The sequence below is a fragment of the Cetorhinus maximus genome, unplaced genomic scaffold, assembly GCF_964194155.1.
Source record: "Cetorhinus maximus unplaced genomic scaffold, sCetMax3.hap1.1 HAP1_SCAFFOLD_602, whole genome shotgun sequence".
Lineage (NCBI taxonomy): Eukaryota > Metazoa > Chordata > Chondrichthyes > Lamniformes > Cetorhinidae > Cetorhinus > Cetorhinus maximus.
In genome coordinates, this window is record NW_027596544.1 from 27715 (window position 1) to 46882 (window position 19168).

General features: G+C 50.8%; 1 pseudogene across 1 annotated transcript; it reads right to left on the bottom strand.

Annotated features, from left to right (window-relative positions):
• Positions 1–12565: 12565 nt before the first annotated feature.
• LOC144674263 (perforin-1 pseudogene) lies at positions 12566–18158 on the bottom strand (annotated as a pseudogene). The gene is made up of 2 exons (XR_013574499.1): positions 18072–18158; positions 12566–14314 (listed from the first exon to the last, which is right to left on the bottom strand). The product of XR_013574499.1 is annotated as a perforin-1 pseudogene (transcript).
• Positions 18159–19168: the final 1010 nt, after the last annotated feature.

Sequence of the window (19168 nt, forward strand, 5' to 3'; positions counted from 1 at the left end):
TATGACATGGTGGCAGTGGGGACGCTGGACCATTCCAATCGGACGGGCTCCTGAGGGAAATGAACTGGCCGGACCACGGGGAAGGGAGGTTGAGCGGGGAGGGAATGGGACAAGGCTGGATTGGTCTGGAGAGGGGCAGGCTTAGAAGTCGATGGGCTGCATTGCCTCCACCTGTAACCTCAATGGCTCTTTGCCCCCTTGGGCTTTCCCCGAGGTGTGATATGTCCCACCAGCCACGCTCCCAACCTGCCCTTGCACTTGTACCCCCAGGTCCCTGTGGCCCCACCCACACCTGGGAGAGCTGCACTGTTAATGCTACATCTCCTGACATCATCCTTTCATCCAAAAGGCACGGCCTCACTCTCCTCAGCGCCGAATTCCAGCTGCCAGTCCTCTGCCCCTGGCCTCCTGCGGAGGGGAAGTTCCCACGGCCATTGTCTCCGTAAAGCAGAGGGGGCAGACATCTCTCCCTGGGGTACTGGGACCAACACGTGCCACTGAATCTAGACCACACAAGTGGTCACTCACTCTGTCACTGTCACAACCTCGTTCTTGGAATCATCCTGAGCTCAAGGTTACTTATCTGGACTACCACTCTCAATCTCTGATGACACTTCTCAAGTGCTAGGACGTGATCTTCTACAGGATTGGCTGTTCAGGGTCAGGAATAGAAGAAATGATACCTGGGAGTGAGTTACAGACTGGAATCTAATCGAGGGGTTCGGGGTGTTTATATATAGAATAACAGATACCCGAGAGTGAGTTACAGACTGGAATCTAATCGAGGGGTTCGGTGGGGTTTATATATAGAATAACAGATACCCGGGAGTGAGTTACAGGCTGGAATCTAATCGAGGCTTTCGGGGTGGTTTATAAATAGAATAACAGATACCCGGGAATGAGTTACAGGCTGGAATCTAATTGAGGTGTTCGGGGTGGTTTATATATAGAATAACAGATACCCGGGAGTGAGTTACAGACTGGAATCTAATCGAGGGGTTCAGGGTGGTTAATATATAGAATAACAGATACCCGGGTGTCAATTACAGACTGGAATCTAATCGAAGGGTTTGGGGTGGTTTATACATAGAATAACAGTAACCCGGGGGTGAGTTACAGACTGGAATCTAATCGAGGGGTTCGGGGTGGTTTATATATAGAATGACAGATACCCGGGAGTGAGTTACAGACTGGAATCTAATCGAGGGGTTCGGGGTGGTTTATATATAGAATGACAGATACCCGGGAGTGAGTTACAGACTGGAATCTAATCGAGGGGTTCGGGGTGTTTATATATAGAATAACAGATACCCAGGAGTGAGTTACAGACTGGAATCTAATCGAGGGGTTCGGGGTGGTTTATACATAGAATAACAGATACCCGGGAGAGAGTTACAGACTGGAATCTAATCAAGGGGTTCAGGGTGGTTTATATATAGAATAACAGATACCCGGGAGTGAGTTACAGACTGGAATCTAATCGAGGGGTTCTGGGTGGTTTATATATAGAATAACAGATACCCGGGAGTGAGTTACAAACTGGAATCTAATCAAAGGTTCTGGGTGGTTTATATATAGAATAACAGATACCCAGGAGTGAGTTAGAGACTGGAATCTAATCGAGGGGATCGGGGGGATTATATATAGAATAACAGACACCCGGGAGTGAGTTACAGACTGGAATCTAATCGAGGGGTTCGGCGGTTTATATATAGAATAACAGATACCCGGGAGCGATTTACAGACTGGAATCTAATCGAAGAGTTCGCGGGGGGTTTATATATAGAATAACAGATACCCGGGAGTGAGTTACAGATTGGAATCTAATCAAGGGGTTCAGGGTAGTTTATATATAGAATAACAGATAACCTGGAGTGAGTTACAGACTGTAATCAAATCAAGGAGTTCGGGGTGATTTATATATAGAATAACAGATACCCGGGAGTGAGTTACAGACTGGAATCTAATCGAGTGGTTCAGGGTGGTTTATATTTAGAATAACAGATACTCGGGGGTGAGTTACAGTCTGGAATCTGATCGAGGGATTTCGGGGTGGTTTGTATATAGAATAACAGATTCCCGGGGATGAGTTACAGACTGGAATCTAATCGATGGGTTCGGGGTGGTTTGTAGATAGAATAACAGATTCCCTGTAGTGAGTTACAGACTGGAATCTGATTGAGGGGCTCGGGGTGGTTTATATGTAGAATTACAGATACCCGGTGGTGAGTTACAGGGTGGAATCTAATCGAGGGGTTCGGGTTGGTTCATATATAGAATAATAGATACCCAGGAGTGAGTTACAGACTGGAGTCTAATCGAGGGGTTCGGGGGGTTTATATATAGAATAACAGATACCCGGGAGTGAGTTACAGACTGGAATCTAATCGAGCTCTTCGGTGGCTTATATTTCATGATACTGATGCCTTGCACGTTGCAGAAGAAGCTTTACTCTGTATCTAACCCCGTGCTGTACCTGTCCTGGGAGTGTTTGATGGGGATGGTGTAGAGGGAGCTTTACTCTGTATCTAACCCCGTGCTGTACCTGTCCTGGGAGTGTTTGATGGGGACAGTGTAGAGGGAGCTTTACTCTGTATCTAACCCCGTGCTGTACCTGTCCTGGGAGTGTTTGATGGGGACAGTGTAGAGGGAGCTTTACTCTGTATCTAACCCCGTGCTGTACCTGTCCTGGGAGTGTTTGATGGGGACGGTGTAGAGGGAGCTTTACTCTGTATCTAACGCTGTGCCGCACTTGTCCTGGGAGTGTTTGATGGGGACAGTGTGAATATAGCTAGTAACACATCGCCTCCTCTCGATAATAATCTCACACTCTGCAGATTCATTCTGTACAGACAGAACATTTCACCTTCAGCACCATCACTTTTTATTCCAGCACCTTCTCTGCATTATTGTATCTCTGTCACATGTGCCCCATCTCACCAGTCTGTCACTGCCCTCCGGATGCCTGTTACTCCCCTCCCTCTTGTTAAGTTTGATTCTGGGATTATTCTGATCTGCAAACCTTGGAATTTTACTCTCTAAACCCATGTCCGGGTCATCCAACTGCATCAGGTATGGTGGCTGTCCTGCTACTGACCCGCTGGTCAACACCAGCCTAGACAAGGATAACCCGGAAAATACTGCGGATGCTGGAAATCTAAATGGGAAACAGAAAATTTTGGAAAAACTCAGCAGGTCTGACAGCATCTGTTGAGCGGAAGAGAGAGTTAAAGTTTCGGGTCTGTGTGACACTCCTTCAGAGCTAAAGGGAAGTGGAATTGTGATGGAATTTATAATGTGATTTCAATCTTTCACTATACTTTCTATCCTTTTTACACCACCGACCCCTTCCCTCCAACCCCACCCCCATCGGGCCGTCTGGTGCATGTTGTTCTTCCCAGAGCGCTTACCCTTGTCCTGCTATCACCACATTCTGCTTTCTTACCTTAATGCCACCATCAGCACCTGCTTTAGACAGTCCACCACCATTAACACCTCCTTTTTCTATTGTCCATGAGTCCTTACCACTACCATTAACTCTCCCTTTGTCCTGTTGTCCATGAGTCCTTACCACTACCATTAACACTCCCTTTGCCCTTTTGTCCATGAGTCCTTACCACTACCATTAACACTCCCTTTGTCCTTTTGTCCATGAGTCCTTACCACTGTCATTAACACTCCCTTTGTCCTTTTGTCCATGAGTCCTTACCACTACCATTAACACCCCCTTTGTCCTTTTGTCCATGAGCCCTTACCACTACCATTAACACTCCCTTTGTCCTTTTGTCCATGAGTACTTACCACTACCATTAACACTTCCTTTGTCCTGTTGTCCATGAGTCCTTATCACTATCATAAACACCCCCTTTGCCCTTTTGTCCATGAGCCCTTACCACTACCATTAACACTCCCTTTGTCCTTTTGTCCATGAGTACTTACCACTACCATTAACACTCCCTTTGTCCTTTTGTTCATGAGTCCTTACCACTACCATTAACACTCCTTCTGTCCTGTTGTCCATGAGCCCTTATCACTACCATTAACACTCCCTCTGTCCTGTTGTCCATGAGTCCTTACCACTACCATTAACACTCCCTTTGTCCTTTTGTTCATGAAACCTTACCACTACCATTAACACTCCCTCTGTCCTGTTGTCCATGAGCCCTTATCACTACCATTAACACTCCCTCTGTCCTGTTGTCCATGAGCCCTTACCACTATCATTAACAGTCCCTTTGTCCTATTGTCCATGACATCTTTGTCAATCTCTCCTTAGCCTCCACCTATCACTGACATTCTGTCCAGCTTCACCTGCCCCGCCCACCCCTGCCCCCTTTAACAGCATAAACTTCATCACAGTTTTACTTTTCTTTAGCTCTGAAGAAGATTCATATGGACGTGAAACGTTCACCCTGTTTATTTACCCCTCCACAAATACTGAGCTTTACCAGCATTTTCTGCTTTTGTTCCAGTGTGCACAACCCCCAGCGATGTTTAATAACACCCTTCAACACACCTCTCCACTCCCATCTCTGTGGCCAATTTTATAAGAATTCTGCCTCTGTCTCTTCACTCTGAGCATGTCAGTTTCGTGAACAAGACTTTTGTGCGCCATTTTATGATTCAGCTTTTTTTAGTCCATATACACAGCATCCACCCCATTACCCCATCAAACCCTCTCTGTTGATTCAAAGAACAGGGTTTTTACATGCGGTCCTCAATGGCGAGTCTCCCGATTTAAGAGGGGACACTGACAGAGAGACTCCCCCTTAAAATGGGTCCCTGATGGAGAGACTACCTCTTCAAAAGGGGCCCCTGACGGGGAGACCCCATCTTTAAAAGGGGTCCCTGATGAGGATTTTTTCATATGTCCCTGCTCCCCACCTCCCCTCTGCCTTCCATCTCTACCAACCTCACTCCTCTATGCACCATGCACCCAATACCCCATCTCCCTGATTCCCATATCCCTCTCACCCCTATACACCCAGCACCCCAATAGAGGCCCTGGGCCCCTCACCCCCTCATACCTGCTCAATGTTCTAAAACTCCTGTCACCTCTCTATAACCACCATACTTCTCCAAGTCCCACTTACCATGAATGTTCGGCTGAACTTCAAACCCCACTAATGTACTCTGCTCAGCAGGTGTTGTTGGAACAGCTGTGAAACAGATTGTCAGCTTGTTTAAGTTGACAGGATTATGAGATATTCAAAAGCATTACAATTTTTTGGAAATGTATTTGTAACCACCCCCCCTCCTCATTTTGATAAACACTGCCACCCCCATCAACTGCAAAAGCCTCTCAACTCCTTGAAGACCCTACCTGCCCCTATCCTCCATCAACCCACCTTACCAATCCATACCCCCTCACCAAGCAATGCCCCCAAAACTCTGTACCCCCATTTTCCCCCTTCTGTCTCCCCAACAATTCCTCCCTCAACCCCCCCTATAATCCCACCTCTAACCTCCATAACCACTGCCACATCAACTACCCGTAGACCCTACACCCCTCATTGTCACCCCCAGATCCCACTTTATCCACTGACACCCCACAACTCCCTGCCCCCACGCCCACACCACCGTACCTCCCTCAATCACTAACTCCATCACTAACCCATAATCCCATGACCCGACATAACTATCCTCCTAACCCCCACAGACTTCAAAAATCCCTCACCTTTCGCGCATGTGTGTGAAGGAGAGCAACAATCTCCCTGAGGCACAGAGCTGCCTGACAGGGTGTTGGGTAGGGGTTATGTTGGTAATAAGAATTTTGAATAAGCGATCCAAAAAATGATTTAAACGTGTGGCGTTGTCACGTGAGCTGGGACATGGTTGTCCATTTCGCAAAATGTGTTGAACTGTTTTATTAAAACCTTCGGGAAACCTCATCCCACCCCCTGGATGTGGCTCCCTGAAGTACAGGAAGGCCCCTTGGCCTCTCCGCTCTGCCCGCCAACCTCACCGTCGGACGGGTAGCGCTGTTAATGCGCCGAATTATTTCCCGACCATATTCCGGCCTATGAGGTTGTCAGTTAATCCTGTCTCATTGCGCGTTGCCCAGCCGAGAATAATTCGCTCCCTGCTTGGCTCTGGGGCCTGTTGCTCTCTGAAATTATCCCCAAAACGCTGCATGAACTCATGTCCCTTTGCCTTTCCGATGCCCCCCAACCCTAACGTAGGTTAAAATCCCCCATGCATCTCACTCCCCCACTTTCTCACCAGCCCCCATTATGTTATTATTCACACTCTGTCCCCCAGTGTCGCTCGTGTTCCAGGCCCTATAATCCACACCCACTGATGACTCCTTATCTCTGCTGGTCCCCTTATCTCGGTTCAGACTCATTCTAGAGCTTTGATTTTCCGGAACTCGGGTCACGAAGATAAAAACGAAATACTGCAGATGCTGGAAATCTGAAATAAAAACAGAAAATGCTGGGGGAGGGGGGTGGGGGAGGAAAGAGTCAGCTGGCCAGGCAGGGTGCGCGAAGAGGTCCGAAGGAGGGTCATACATCCTCGAAACGTTAACTCGGTTTCTGTCGCCACAGATGCTGTCAGGCTTTCTGAGTTTCTATTTCCTCCAGCATTTCCTGTGTTTATTTCACCTCTCTCCCTGTTGCACTCGCGTCTCCTGTACGTAACAGAGCTACCCCACCACCTTTTCCCGGCTCCCTGCCTCCCTCCCAAAATGGCAAAGACCCTTGAGCCTTCAGCTCCCGGTCTTGGTCACCTTGTGACCACGTCTCTGCCATGGTGATCAGATTGTCCACAGTTATTTCCATTTGTGGTATCCGCTCACTCGAAACGGTGGGTGGTCGGAGTCGGGGCCTTACATTCTGCCTTTTGTTTTTGTCATGTTTTTGCCAACGCTGACCTTATCCCCCGTGTGCCGCTCTGATGTGTGCACCCTCCGTCTCTCCCTGCCACAGCCCCATTATCATCATCCGCGTCGCTAAGCCCTGTCTACAGCCTCGTCTTTTCTCATTCGTTTACCACATCGCTCCTCCCCGTGCGAGCTATCCTTCCGCACCCTCCACCCCCCACCTCCCCAACGCCCCCCCCCACTGTTCAGCCATCACAGACACCCATCTGTGGGTCTAGAAGGGTGCCCAACCTGCCCTTTCTTGCCACCCGCTCCCCCACCCGTCAGCCTCCGGTGGGAACGACCCCTAACCTCCCGCCCCTCGCGTGTTCCCGATGTCTACCCCCATGTGGCCCCTCAGCTGCGCGTCCGGACTTCACCTCTCTATTTCACCTCTCTCCCTGTTGCACTCCCGTCTCCTGTAAGTAACAGAGCTACCCCACCACCTTTTCCCAGCTATCCTGTCTCCCTTCCAAAATGGCAAAGCCCCTTGAGCCTTCAGCTCCCGGCCTTGGTCACCTTGCAACCACGTCTCTGCCATGGGACACAGAAAAAACACAGAAAATGCTGGAGGACATAAAAACTCAGAAAGCCTGACATCCCGAGGTCTGCCCCCATGTGACTCCGCAGCTGTGGGTCCGGACTTCCCCGCACAAGTTCGTGGGCTCCGTCCCAACGCTCTACTTCACCTCGGGAATGGCGCAGGCAAATGGGCTCCCTTCCCTCGATGGGCTGGTTGAGAATCCACCAGGGGGCGCAAGCCGGCCCTTCCCTGGTCGACACACACGCGTCGGGATCCGCACAGCTCCGCGAGCGATAAGGTCGACCTTTTCGGCAACCTCGTCAACAGGCCCCGAGCCGATTGCTCCCTGTGCAAGTTCGATGCTGAAATAGGGAGCATCAAAGGCCTCCTGCGGGATAACGGCCACCCTGATCCGATCGTTGCTCCCCGTGTATCGAGCAAACTCACGATTGGGCCCAAGCCCTGAACAGTGCCCAGTCTACCCCAGATTACCCTGGGTAGCCTGCAGTAGCAACACGACCGGTATTCGCCCCCTAACAGGATCAAGCCAGAAAGATGTTCTGACCACCACACAAACGAGCAACGTGTTCTATGGATTTCAATGACTGTGTGATGCCGGGTCTGTGGGCGGGTACGTTCCAAGTGATTGGCGGATCGCATCGAACAGCCCCTCCCTCCCGCTGTTCGCAACAGGCAGAGTGCGCACGGTGCACAACCAGGCCGTGATTGCAAAACCCCGGAACACGATGTGTAACGTTATAAGCGAATGTGCCAATCGGACAGCACATACTGGACAATCTAGAGTGCACCGAGAATGAAAACTAAAACCTGTTTAAGATTATCAGTCGCGCCCGAAATGTAGCTCCCTTACGCAGTTACAGGGAGGTGTGAAGAAAGAGCTGCCTGAAGCAGGGGGTGCTGGGAAAATAGGCCAAGGGGAAGGTCAGCGGATGAACAGAGGCAGGCATTGAAGCAGATATTTCATAACGCTCAGCAAAAACTTATCCCGGTCAAAAAGAAGGACTCGATGAGAAGGATGGACCACCCGTGGTTAACAAAGTTGGTCAAGGAGAGTATCCAATCAAAAACTAAGGTGTACAAAGCGCTGAAAACTAATGGTAGGCCAGAGGATTGGGATTTTTTTAGGAACCAGCAGCAGATGACTAAAGAGCTAATAAAGAGGGAGAAACTTGATTATGTAAGTAAATTGGCAAGGAATATACAAAAAAAACAGGGAGAGCTTCTACGGGTATATAAAAAGTAAGAGAGTAGCTAAAGTGAGCGTGGGGCCCTTGGAGGATGCGACTGGAGAATTGATAATGGGGAACAGGGAAATGACAGATAACTTAAAGCAACATTTTACATCGGTCTTCACACTGGAGGAGACTATAGAAATTCCAAAGATGTCAGATAAGCAAGGAGCTAATGGGAGGAAAGATCTTGTAACAGTTTCTATCAGGAGGGACAAAGTATTTGACAAACTAATGGGACTAAAGGCAGACAAGTCTCCAGGACCTGATGGCCTACATCCAAGGGGTTTTAAAGGAAGTGGCTGCAGAGATAGTGGAGGCATTGGTCGAAATATTCCTGAACTCACTGTATTCCTGGAGGGTCCCAGTGGATTGGAAAACCATTAATGTGACACCCCTATTTCAGAAGGGAGAGAGACAAATAGCAGGAAACTACAGGCCAGCCAGCCTAACATCTGTTGTTGGGAAAATGCTAGAGTCCGTTATTAAGGAAGAAATAGCAGGACATTTAGAAAAGCTTAACGCAATCAGACAGAGTCAACATGGTTTTGTGAAAGGGAAATCATGTTTGACAAATTTGGTAGAGTTCTTTGAGGATATAACAAGCAGAGTTGATAAAGGGGAACCAGTAGATGTAGTGTATTTGGAATTCCAGAAGACATTCCATATAGTGCCACATGAAAGGTTATTGCACAAATAGGAGCTCACGGTATTGGGGGTAATGTATTAGCCTGGATTGAGGATTGGTTAACACACAGAAGACAGAGAGTCGGGATTAATGGGTCTTTTTCAGGTTGGAAAGATGGAACTAGCGGAGTGCCACAAGGATCAGTCCTGGGGCCTCAATCATCTACTATCCATGTTAATGACTTGGAGGAGGGGGCAGAGTGTAATGTATCCAAATTTGCTGATGATACAAAAATAGGTGGGAGGGCATGTTGTGCTGAGGGCATAAGGAATCTGCGAGGGGATATAGACAGGGTGAGTGAGTGGGCGAAAACTTGGCAGGTGGAGTTTAATGTAGGAAAGTGTGAGGTCATGCACTTTGGGAGGAAGAATCAAAAGGCAGACTATTAGTTAAATGGAGAGAGACTCCAAAAAAGTGCAGCACAGAGGGATCTGGGTGTTCTTGTGAACGAAACACAAAAAGGTTAGCATGCAGGTACAGTAAGTAATTAAGAAGGCAAATGGGATTTTGTCCTGTATTGCTAGGGGGTTTGAAGTTTAAAAATAGGGGAAGTCTTGTTACAACTGTAGAGGGTGTTGGTGAGGCCGCACCTGGAGTACTGTGTACAGTTTTGGCCCCCGTATTTAAGAAAGGATATATTGGCATTGGAGGCAGTTCAGAAGAGATTCACTAGGCTGATTCCTGGGATGAAAGGGTTGACTTATCAAGAACGGCTAAACAGGTTAGGCCTTTGTTCATTAGCGTTTAGAAGAATGAGAGGTGATCTTATTGAAACGTACACGATTCTGAGGGGGCTCAGTAGGGCAGATGTTGAGAAGATGTTTCCACTAGTGGGGGAATCTCGAACTGGGGGGGGGCATAGTTACAGAATTAAGGGGCCATTCACTTAAAATGGAGATGCAAAGGGGTTTCTTCTCTCCGAGGGTAGAGAATGCCTGGAATTCTCTACCCCAGGGGTCAGTGGAGGCTCGATCGCTGGAAACATTTAAAGAGGAGGCAGATAGGTTTCTGAAATATCGGGGGAGTCGAGGGCTGTGAGGTAACTGGCACGAAAGAGGAGTTGAGGCCTGGGGCAGATCAGCCATGATTCTGACCGAAGGGCGGGGCAGTCTCGAAAGGGCTGAATGGCCTATTCCTGCTTCTGTTTCTTATATACATGTGCTGGAAGCTACAGATATTCATACACAGGAATCAGTCCCTCTGCAGGCAAAAGGCACATGTCCAGGCATAAGACAATTTCGAATTAAACAAAAGCATTGGGGGTTGTGTGTGTGTGGGGAGGGGGAGGGAGGGAGGGAACAATGGCTCCCTGGCGCATTCTCCATGGCAACACCTCGACCAATCAGAGCCAATTTGCCACCCAATCAGCACCCTTTCCCCCTGCAGCAGTAATTGTTGCCCCTCCTTTGAAATTACATCTGTGCTGGATAGACCAAGGCCAAGTGTGTCTACAGCATGTCTCTGCTACCAGCAATAATTGTGTATTAATTGTGTTTATATGTACACTGAAACCCCAGGCATTAGCTGGGGTCTCCCTACAGCACATATATAAAGAGAGACTTATTGAAACCGGGGTTAGTTTGAGTTAGGAGGTATATGCTTGTAACGTTTCACCCTGTAAATAAATATGAGACTGTAAAGATTGGCTCCAGTTCTATCCTCCACCAATTGGCTCTCTGGAATAGAATGGGGTTGGCTTGACTACCGAAAACCCAACAAACTCAGCTCATCCAAAGAAACACGACCCTGTACTGGCGGACAGCTGTGCCGCACGTGGGATGGTACTGAGCTCTGTGCTCCCACTGGTTTGTGACCCTTCATACTACGCTCTTTCTTCAATCACCGTTGCAGGCCAAAGCCACGAGGAAGCCCTTGCACACGCTGCCAACTCCTCCACCGAGGCATACACAACCCCATCGTGCACCTCTCCAGAACCCACACACCATGCAGGCTGAGCACATGATGCAGGTTAAATGCCATTCAATCACATTTATTGTGAAAAATAAGATTATGCAGATGCAAGTGCAAATCAGCAAATTTTTTTTATTGTTGACACTGCACCCAATGGTGTGATGCATTCATTCCTTGATTGTAAAAGTTTCAAGGCACTTCTTATGGAGCAAAGCGTTGCATGTGGATTGAGGCTTACGCTGCTCCTACCGTGCTGCTATGACATAGTTCCGCCCCTGAAATGCCAATTGCAGGACCTGGGGAACAGGCCTGGCTGAGTGCCTGTGCTTTGCTGAGTGCATCAGTTGTATTCATTCAAGCTTTGACTCGCCTCGTCCACTGGCAGTCTTGACACGAGGCGAATTCACCCTGGCGATGATCTCAAGTGACTAAGTTGAAGTCTGTCCTCCTCGAGCCCCAGGCTGGCGTTTGCACCTTCTCTCTACAGCACAGTCGCTTCCCTGAGACACGGCGATTTCTTACTGGGTGCCGATGGGAGGGTTTGGGGGTTGGGTGTTGCGGGGGTGGTCTCACTGCCTGAGTGCCGCTTTGCCTACTTGCCACCACACCTCAAGCTAAGGTGCCTGCAAGCAGTGTTGTAAATGAACACACAGGCTTCAACCCCTAAAAGCAAAGCAATGTTCCGGACAGCGTAGAGTTCAACGGGAAACAATTCAAAGCAAAAGTGGGGAACATACCAGCTCCATGGGGAACCTCTCCCCATCGAATGAAAGGTCGGTGAAGCCGGGCATGTCAGGTTTGGTAGCTGAGGACTCACGCCCGTTGTGACCGGGAAGTCTTATCACCCGCCTGATTCTCCCAGAGGCTGACCGGGCAGGAATTGGAGTGGGGGCGGGGGTGGGGGGAAGGGCACTGCGATGGAACTGAGTGGGGAGGGTGGGGGGGGTAGCGCTCCGTCCGAGGGAGGGGTGAGGGGGGAGGGTCAATAGGGTAAGGTTCAGGGGTAGGCAACTAAGGGGGGGGGCGATACATCGGAGGGAGAGGAGTTGGGGCGCAGGGTGAAATTGGCGGCGCGCGGGTAGGCGGTGAAGGTGGGGCCATCGGTGGGGTGGGTGGGGGAGGGGCACGTAGTCCTGGCAGAGGGGCACTGGGTGCTCCCCGCACTCCCGGGAGAGGTGAGGTAGCCGCTGATGTAGCGCTGCAGGTTGGCGTGGCGCGGGTTGGCGTGGGGCAGCAGGTGGTGGAGGTGTTCCGAGCATGGATGGCTGGTGGGCGGGGGTGTGGTGGGTGGGTGGAGGGGGGGGTGGGGGGGCTGCGCGGAAGGGTAATCCTCAAGGGAACACAACAGGGGGGAGGGGCTCTACGGTGGGAGAGGCGGGGCGAAGGGTAAAGTTGGCGAGCGACTGGTAGTGGGTGAAGGCCGGGCCTTCGGGGCGGGGCACGTAATCCTGGCAGGTAGGCCCCCCCAGGTGGGGTCCGCAAGCGAGGTTGTAGCTATAGGTCACTTTGCCATACTGGAGGTAACAGACCTGGTCGTGCTGGCCGGACTGAAGGTCTACCTCACACGTGCCCAGGTGGTCATCTTTCATAACCGCATCGCTATCCCAGACCTCGAGGGCCAACTTCTGGCCTGTTCCTGCCTGGACCTCCCCCAGGTAGAGCCTGGTGTTCCACGTCGGGTTATTGTTGTTCGATATCACCGAGGTGGTGAGTTTCGCCCGGCCGTAGCGGACGGTGACGTAGCCATCGGTGGCGGTGAAGCGGTCCCCCCAGAGGTCGGATCCTTGCTTGACCGTCACCGTCAGGTGCCCGATGCCCATCACCTTAGGGCAGCACTGGCGGTCCAGGAAGTTATCCTCGTGGCACAGGCAGGAGCAGGGGTCCCGCCGGTCCCGGTGCGAGCCCGAGGGGCACTGGGTGGCCCCGCACTCCCGGGAGAGGGCGTTGGCCATGATGTAGTCACTGAGGTAGTGCCGCAGGTTGGCGTGGCGCGGGTCCGAGCGGGGCAGCAGGTGGTGGAGGGGCTCCAGCGCATACCGCACCATGCCCGGGACCGTGGTCAGGCTGTCCGCCCAGCGGGTGAAGGCTGCCCCATCCCCGGAGAAGAAGATGTCCACCCCCTCGCCGGCCTTGCCCCCCGTCGCCTCCATCTCCCGGTCGCTGAAGGCCTGGTGGACGCTGTCTTGGTGCCCCATGGTGCGCGCCATCTCCTTGCACCGCTGGACTCTCACCGAGCTCTTGGCAACCTGCTGCACCTGGGCGCTGGCCTCCATTTCCAGGCAGTCCTTCACCTCCTCGCTGGTGTAACCATGGGATGCCGCCTCACAGATCCGAATAGCCGTCACGTCCTTGAAGCGACCGCCCAGTGCCACCGACTTGACGTAATGGGTGCCGTAGGTGGCCACCAGCTGCCGGTAGTGGTACTTGGTGTCATTGCTAAAGGTGCTGGGCAGGGTCGCCAGAGCTTGGGAGAACTCGGGGGCCAAGAGGGGCCGGTCCTTCACCCGGTACTGGTAGTACTGGCAGTGGAACTCATGGCTGGTGAAGCTGTAGTGGTCTGATTTGGACCTCGTTGTGCCAAAAGTCGTCAGCTTGGACTTGGAACCCGCCACCACGAGGTTGCCCGTGATGCCCGGCTCGATGGGAATCTGGAGGTCCGCTTTCCAATTGTTGGAGATCGCCGAGGTGGCGGAATGGGTCAGCTCTGCGGTGGAGCGGAAGAGACGGCTGGACAGCGAGCGCTTGCAGGACGGGCGGACCCGCCAGTCCACCAGCGAGAGGGGCAGGCGTTGCCGGGCGTTGGCCAGTAGGCGGTTTCTGCAGAGGGTGCAGGTGCCGTCTGGGCTGTGCCAGGCGTTGACATCAATCACGAAGGCCCCCTTGGTGCGCAGGGTCACCACGTCGTACCCCTCCCCCGCCAGGCTGGCCCCTGGTACGAAGGTGGCGCCCGAGCACTCATTGGCACTGCCCATGTTGCACTGGCAGAGGGAGCCCCGGAAGATGCAGAGGAATAAGAGGCAGGATAATCCACTTGGCATGGTGGCATCGACAGCAGCTCCCATCAGTCAAGTCAGGATATTCTGGAAAAGAAAGCAGAGGGTCGTAGACAAAGCCTCACCATCAGGGCCCCCTTTCAATGTGTGAAAATCCCCATCAGGGAATCCTTATTAAGGATGGGAACTCTGTCTCTTAAAGAGCAAAGGAGATTATTAGTTTTGAAGAGGATATTTGTTTATTTTGACAGATTTATGAGCTATCAAAATGATTAATTTTAAATTGGATCTGAAGAATTTTCAGTTCATATTGACAGATTTATGAGCTGTTAAGAGGGTTTAAGTTCTTTTAAATGGATGCAAAATACTGTTTCTTTATTTTGTCAGGTTTAAGATCTTGTTTGAAGTGGGTTGCAGAACTGCTTGCTTACATTGACAGATTTATGAGCTGTTAAGATGTTTCATTGAAGGGGATTGAAGTTCTGCTTGTTCAATTTGACAGATATATGAGTTTTCAAGTGGATTATGGATTTTCAAGCGGATATTAAAGAACTTTTTCATAATTTTCACAGATTTATGAGCAGTTAAGTGGGTTGGTTTCAGTGGACCTGAAATACATTTGTATTTCAACAGATTAATGAGTGATTAAGAGGATTACATTTTTTAAACTGGATTGAAGACATGTAAATTTTGACAGATTTATGAGTAACTCAAAGATTCCCAAATGATCTTTTACGGCCCATGAGTGCTAATAGAGTGTATATTGTGTGTGGAGTGATGGGGTTGGTATGTGGGATGAGGGTGTGTGTGGTTAGTTAGTTGAAGAGCAGTGAGGAACAGTGAGGGTAGAATGGGGGAATAAGAGAGTAATGAGGGGCATCAGGGAATGTGGGGAAAGGTGGCGATATGTGGGATGTTACCTAGAGAGGGGCAAGGGGGTATTAAGGGGGCGAGGGTGGGTCCGGCAGGCAGGTAGTTATGAGGGAATGAGTCTGGTAGAGTGTTTTGAGGGTGAGAGGGACCGAACAGGTTTTGGGGGTGGGTGGGGTGGTGGGTTTGCATAGTCTGGTGGGCTTGCATAGGTGAGGTTGGGTATGGGGATCAGCGACACATTTTGAAGAGGGGGTCTCTCGATCAGGGAGCCCATTTATGGAGGTGGTGCCCCTATCATGAGAGCCTGTTGGACCGGAGAGTGTTAGATGAGCTGTGGATTCTGGAGGTTGGAGGCAGACAGAGTGCGCGGGAATGTGGTTGAATATTCAGGGCCCAACAGCGGACAGGAAAAACAGTGGGTGTGGGGGATGTCAGGGACTTATCAATATTCTCTGCCTGCAGGCGCTGGGTTATTGCTGGGATTCAATGTGTGAATGTGTCTGAAACCAGAGCAGGAACAGCGCAGGGTTAGGTACAGAGTAAAGCTCCCTCTACACCGTCCCCATCAAACACTCCCAGGTCAGGTACAGCACGGGGTTAGATACAGAGTAAATCTCCCTCTACACCGTCCCCATCAAACACTCCCAGGACAGGTACAGCACAGGGTTAGATACAGAGTAAATCTCCATCTACACTGTCCCCATCAAACACTCCCAGGACAGGGACAGCACAGGGTTAGATACAGAGTAAAGCTCCCTCTACACCGTCCCCTTCAAACACTCCCAGGACAGGTACAGCACGGGGTTAGATACAGAGTAAAGCTCCCTCTACACCGTCCCCTTCAAACACTCCCAGGACAGGTACAGCACGGGGTTAGATACAGAGTAAAACTCCCTCTGAAAGGGAAAAATATCTTCAGTCTGTAACTCACTCCCGGGTATCTGTTATTCTATATATAAACCACCCCGAACCCCTCGATTAGATTCCAGTCTGTAACTCACTCCCGGGTATCTGTTATTCTATATATAAACCCCCCGAACCCCTCGATTAGACTCCAGTTTGTAACTCACTCCCGGGTATCTGTTATTCTATATATAAACCACGCGGAACCCCTCGATTAGATTCCAGTCTGTAACTCACTCCCAGGTATCTGGTATCCTATTTATCAATCACCCTGAGCCCCGCTATCTCCCCCTCTTCCCCCTGCAACCATCCCTCTCTCTCACTCTGTCTCCGTCTGTCTGTATCTCTCTCTCTCATGATCTCTTTTTCTCTCTCTCTCTCTCTCTTTCTCCCTCTCTCTCTGTCTCTTTCTGACTCTCTCTCTCTTTCTGTGACTCGTTCAGCATCCTCTCTATCTCTGTGTGCTGCTCTCTCTATCTCTATCTTAATCTCACTTTTTGCATCTCTCTTTGTCCCTCTCTGTCTCTGTTTCTCTCTCTACCTGTCTCTCTCCCTCTCTCTCTGTCTATCTCTGTGTCTCTACCTCTTGTCTCTCTGCCTGTTTCTCCCTCACTCTGTCTCTCTCTTTCTCTCCCTGATCTCCCCTTCCCCCTCTATTTCCCAATCTCTGTTCCTCTTTGTCCCTTCTCGCCTTTCTTTCGCCCTCTCTCCCTCTCTCCCTCTCTCTTTCTCTGTCTTTCACTCATTCTGTGTTATTCCTTCTCTTGACTCTTTCTTTCTACATCTCTCTCTCCCCTTTCTCTCTGCCTCTCTCTCTCTCCCGTCTCTCTTTCTTGCTCTCTCTCACTCTTTGTCTCTCCCGCTCTCTCCTTCCCTCTCTCTGTTCTTGTCTCTCTGTCACTCCCACTCCCACTTTCTCCCTCCCTCTCTCTCTCTCTTTCTCACTCTCTCTCTTTGTCTCCCTCCCTCTCTCTCTTCCCCCTATCCGCTCTTGCCTGTCTGTCCCTCCTGCTCCCACATTCTGTCACACCCTCTCTCTCTCTCTCTTTCCCTGTCACTCTCTCCCATTCTCTTTCTCTCCCTGCCTTCTGCCTGCTTTTGCCCCTCAGACCACCTGTCTCTCTCCCTCTCTCTCTCCCTCCCTCAGTCTCCCTCTCTCTGCACTTGTCACACTCTTTCTCCTTGCCTCTCTCTCTCCCTCTTTCTCGCTCTCTTTCTATCTCCCTCTGTCTCTTTCTCTGCTTCTGTATCCCTCTCCCATTGTCTCTCACTCTCTCTGTCTCTCCCTCTGTCTCTCTGTCTCGCTCTCTCTCTGTCTCTGTCTCTCTCTACCTGTATCTCAGTCTCTCTCTCTCTGTCTCTCCCTCAGTCTCTCTCTCTCTCTTTGTATCTGACTCTGCCTGTTTCTCTAGCGCTTTCTCTCTCTATCTCATTCTCTCTCTCTGCCTGTCTCTCTCTCTTCTCTATCTCTCTCTCTATCTGCCTCTATCCCTGCCTATCTCACTCTCTCTGTGTCTCTCTGTTTCTCTGTCTCTATCTTTCTCTCTCTCTCTCTCTCTCACTCTTTCTCTCTGTCTCGCTATCTCTCTGTCTCCCTATCTGTCTCTCTCTCTCACTCTCTCTGTCTGTCTCTCTATCTCTATCTCACTCTCTCTCTCTCTGTCTTTCTCTCTCTGTCTCTCTCTCTCTCTGCCTATCTCTCTGCCTACCTCATTCTCTCTCTCTCTCTGCCTCTCTCTATCGCACTCTCTCACTCTCTCTGTCTCTCTCTATCTCACTCTGCCTCTGTCTCTCACTGTTTCTCTCTCTCTCTCTCTCTCTCTCTCTATCTCACTCTCCCTCTGTCTCTCACTGTCTCTCTGTCTCTCTCTCTGTCTCTCTCTCTCTCTGTCTCTGTCTCTCTCTGTCTCTCTGTCTCTCTCTGTCTCTCACTCTCTCTCTGACTCTCTCTCTCTCTGTCTCTATCTCTCTCTGTGTCTCTCTCTGTCTATCTCACTCTCTCTCTCTCATTTCTCCATGCTCCCTGCTCCTTGTCCATGTTGAATCCGGTGCTGATTGTCTGACTCACCTCAGTGGAGATTCCCTCCCAGTCTGGAGGCCGTTCGCAGCTCCTCTTCAAGCCCAGACCAGCCCGAGTCTTGGAAACTGTAGCCTCAGGACTCAGAGAGACACCAGAACAGGTGAGTGTGGCCTTTATACAGGAGTCTTTATGGCCACAGACCACCCACGAACACTTCGCACTCAACAATCCACTTCTGTGGTTTGGTTTCCTTTTGAAGTGTGAAAAGTTACTGGCTACGTGTGCACAGCAAGATCCCACAAACGGCGAGGTGACGATGACGCAAACAGGTTGTTATTCTGAAGGCGACTGAGTCATGTTGCCCCCCCAACCCCAACCACAGCCCCAGTCCCACCTCTCTTATCTCAAATCTTGTCCATGTGATCTTTCTTGCCTCTGTACCTGGACATAGAGAGGCCAGCACAATGGGCAGGCAAGCGGCGGCTGCAGTTTAACACAGGGAAGTGGGAGGCGATGTCGTTTTGGGAGAAGGGTTGTGGAGGGGGGGGCGACAGAGAATTCGTGGCCCAGTTCTAAGGCCTGTGCAGGGGCACAGGGACCCGGGGTTTACCTGGGCATCGGTCCTGAAGGCAGACATGTTGAGAGCGCGGTTAGCAAGAGGTCTGGGATCTCGGGTTCCATCCACTGAGGCATCGAGTGCAAAGCAGCGAAGTCCAGGCTGAACCTTGATCAAACTCTGGTTAGGCCCCAACTCGAGCACCACCTCCTGCTCCGGTCGCCACACTGTAGGGAGGATGTGAGGGTCCCCGAGAGGGTGGGGGAGGGAGATTTACCAGAACGGATCCCGGGGGATGAGGGAGGGGGTGGGTTTAAAAGAGGGAGTATCGCCGTCAGGGACCCCTGTTAAAGAGGGAGTCTCTCTGACAGGGACCCCTATTAAAGAGGGAGTCTCTCCGTCAGAGACCCCTGTTAAAGAGGGAGTCTCTCCGTCAGGGACCCCTGTTAAAGAGGGAGTCTCGCTGACAGGGACCCCTATTAAAGTGGGAGTCTCTCCGTCAGAGACCCCTGTTAAAGAGGGAGTCTCTCCGTCAGGGACCCCTGTTAAAGAGGGAGTCTCGCTGACAGGGTCCCCTATTAAAGTGGGA